The sequence below is a fragment of the Brassica oleracea genome, chromosome C6 (genome assembly GCF_000695525.1).
Source record: "Brassica oleracea var. oleracea cultivar TO1000 chromosome C6, BOL, whole genome shotgun sequence".
Classification (NCBI taxonomy): domain Eukaryota; kingdom Viridiplantae; phylum Streptophyta; class Magnoliopsida; order Brassicales; family Brassicaceae; genus Brassica; species Brassica oleracea.
In genome coordinates this window covers 5478874-5482653 of record NC_027753.1, presented here as the reverse complement: position 1 = coordinate 5482653, position 3780 = coordinate 5478874, and the positions used below count along the sequence as shown (strand labels likewise).

Sequence of the window (3780 nt, the reverse complement as noted above, 5' to 3'; positions counted from 1 at the left end):
GGCAAGTGACTTGGTATACTCTTTTTCCCTTGGTTAGTTTTGTCCATTGGGTTTTCTAATCAAGGTTTTTAATGAGGTATCAAGTTCACTTACACATTCCTAGTTGATGTATCATGGGTGCATTTCGGATGCATAACTATCTTATGTTATTTTAGACTATGGTTTTCATTTCTTTGCTTTTAAACTTTGGTTTTATTTCTATTAAACACATAAGGAGCCTGTTCCTTTAATGAGCTTGTGTCTGTACAAGTTTCAGCCTATATATATGAGTGTAGCCGCAAACCCTAAAGTTATGAAGTTTCCTTTTGTTTTAAACCTTTTGGTTTTCTCTTCTCTCTTGCCTTTGTCGTGAGTGAGTGTCTGGTGTGTAGTATCCAGTCTGCTGGTGTGTAATATCCAGTGTCTAAGGGCGTTAGTTTGGTGTGTCATATCCAATCTATTGCCTAGGAGTATCAAGAAGCTTTTCCGCAGCCTCTTGTGTCACCATTCGATCCACAACCTTGATAAACTTGAGTCTCTGATTCGTTTATGCAATGATCTATCCATATCCATCCAGAGAAGAGTCCTAGGATCTCATTAACTTTCTTTTTCATGACTAGCTTAATATACATAGTACAATAATTTTCTTTAAACTATACATAGCAGAATATTAAAAGACTCGTTGTACCATTTCAATCAAAAGACCAAAGAAAACTCAAGTTCTTAACAACTTATATCTGTCATTTTCAATACAATTGTACACGAAGTTTAGATAATTTTTTAGTAATTTTATTTTAATTATTGTAACTAAGCTACGTTCAGTTTTTTCTTTTCTTTTCTGTTTGTGAACATAATTAAGATTTTTACACATTTTAACTCCGAGCGTTTGTCAATCAAAGTTATTGAATCTTATGAATTACAGGAAGGTATTGTTACTTATATAACTTGATTGTTCTTATTTGTCATGGTGAGCAAATGCTGCATTCGATTGCTTGTTTTACATGCTAAACCTAATTTCTGCTATGTATATGCTTTTCATACGACATGAGATTTAAAAGGTTGATGATTTTAGTTTTGAGAGGTTTAAACTTTTGTTGTTCTTAGTGCGACGAAGATGTCCCAGATTTTCCAATGAAACCTAAGACATGGTTCAATCTTCGCCTGGCTAAAAAATTCAACTTAGTTCCTGTCAGAACTCAAATCTAGGACTGGCAGGCTTACGCTTAGCCCCAAACCGTTTTTCTTACCACCAAACTACCTCTGCTTAGTTCATTCTTCATGTTTTGCACAGTCATAATCAATATGTTGTGAGCGATGAAACATACATTTTTATTTGAATAGACCTCTTGAAAGGCTTTTCCATCGTTAAAGACAGCTTAATTCTATTACAAGTCTTTCTAAATCTGTATCAGAGATTCCTCCTGCTTTGGTCGTAGCTAGTACCGTCTGTCCCATCTCCTTAGCCCGACCACGCACATTGCGTCCGCATTCACCCATTGTTTCAGCTACAACCCTACCTAACTCATTCGTGTTCGGCACAGCATCACCCCCTTCACAAACTATAACAGCCACACCCTTATGCTCCACCAGCAACCTTGCATCCACAAACTGATCTGCCCCCATAGGCCAAGCTAAGATCATGGTCCCACTTGCCACCGCTTCCATCACCGAGTTCCATCCACAATGGCTCAAAAACCCGCCAACGGCCACGTGACTCAACACAGCCACTTGAGGAGCCCACCCTCTAAATACCATTCCTCGACCCACGACCCTATCCTTGAACCCGTTGGGTATCGGGTCTGACTTGGCCACCCAAACAAACCTGGTCATGCTCTTTTCAAGAGCAAGAGCCAGGGCATCACACTGGTCTTTAGTCAACACTTTTTGACTTCCAAAGCAGATGTATAGCACAGATCCGTCTAGACATCCATCGAGCCAGCTCATTAGGGCCTTCACGTCTACACTGGAATCAGAATTTCCCTTGCCTAACCCGACTAAAGAAAGCGGCCCAACCCCGAAAACACGGGTATGATCCGTTTTCAGCTTCACGTAATCCAAGTACTCTCCTTCCAGACACTGACAAGAATTGAAAACAAAACCATAGCTCGAGAAATTCATCATGGTGTCTCTCTGACTTTCGAGATCTTGCAATGAGGGAGATTGTGGGACTAAAGACGGGAGATGTTCTATCTTGAAAACAGGAGAACGAGGAAGATCCGAGAGACAGACGGGCTCAGTTGACTCAAAGAGATGAAGCTTGTCGGAGAAGAAATGGAGAATCGAAGCTAAGAATGCTCCAGAGTTAAAGAAAGCGAAGCGAGGGATACCGAGATCTTTGGTCCATCCAAGAAAGAAGTCCGAGATGATAGCGACCGGAGGATTGGGATGAGAACTTAACCAGTTGACGATAGGCTCACGAAGCTGACGCATAGAAGCCATAATCAGAGGGTTTCCCAAAGGACCGATGTCTTTGATGTTTTCAACGCCAGGAGGGAGTGAAGGACTCTGAGGGAAGGGAAAGTGACAGCGGAGACGGCAGATGGATGAGCGGTGAGAAGAGGAGAGAGGTAAGGAAGGTTTTTAGGTTTCACGATGATTGAGACAGCGATGTCGCCATGCAGACAGAGTTGATGGGTTAAGTCGAGAAGAGGAAGCAAGTGGCCTTGTGCTGGATATGGAAACACCATTATGTGCGGTTTCAAACTCTTGCCTTCTGTTTCCGGTAGCGGTGGCGGCATTACTCTGGTCATTTTGGTTGAGAGATGCAAAATGTTGGGTACGTAATGCATTCATACGTTCGATGACATTTTATATATGATGATTTTTACAGCACATTATGACATGTTTACAACTATTGTAGATTTTTTTCTGTTTTGAACGTTATATTATACTATTTCACCAAGTGTAAATTGGAATGTGGACCCAAAAAAATCTTAATATATATGTATCATCTAACCTAAATAGAAAGAAATCTACATGACAGAGAAATAAAATCAAAAGAAGATCATGACATTTAGAATATAAGAGCATGATTATCCAAGTTTCTTAAGAGAGTTTTTAAAATTAATGAGGCATTTAACTAAATCAAAAATAAAGAAAATGCATGTTACCGATCCTTAACATAGGATTTCGGCAACCGATTACCAAAGGGGTTTTTAACCCACGTGTCACCAAACCGTGCATTTGTAATTTTTTTTCTCTCTTTCCTCGTCTTCTCCGTATCCTTTCTTTTCACCATCTCCAGACCCGTCTCTGCTTCCCTCCTACCTCCTTCCATCTCCTTCAATCTCCACTCGATCTCCTCTTCCATCTCCATCTCTGCCGCCGCGTCTCGCTTCGTCCGTAACGTCGCGGTTACTGACGACTCCTCAGTCGAAGAAGACAGCATCTTCGCTGATGACGACGCTCCTCCCCCAATCCTTCCCTTCTGATCTCAAGCTTTTCGTCGGTAACCTTCCCTTCAACGTTGACAGTGCTCAGGTCGCTCAGCTCTTCGAGAGCGCCGGAAACGTCGAGATGGCTGAGGTATGACTTAAATTGAGTTATGGGTTTTTGAGAAATGAGATAAAGATTGAATCTTTTGTGTTGTTGTTGTTTGAGATTGATTTTACCGATTGTTCGTTTTGTTGTCTTTGTTAGGTAATCTATGACAAGGTGACAGGGAGAAGCAGAGGTTTTGGGTTTGTGACTATGTCTTCAGCCTCTGAAGTAGCAACAGGGAGAAGCAGAGGTTTTGGCGCTGGAGAGTTTATTTGGGGAGCAAGGGAAGGTTGTTGAGGCTAGAGTCATCTACGACAGAGA

General features: G+C 41.3%; 2 pseudogenes; one reads left to right on the top strand and one right to left on the bottom strand.

The window, feature by feature from the left end:
• Window positions 1–1344: 1344 nt before the first annotated feature.
• On the bottom strand, window positions 1345–2768 carry LOC106299740 (annotated as a pseudogene).
• Window positions 2769–3007: 239 nt separating this feature from the next.
• The window catches only part of LOC106297297, a 1310-nt pseudogene continuing 537 nt past the window's right edge, over window positions 3008–3780 (top strand).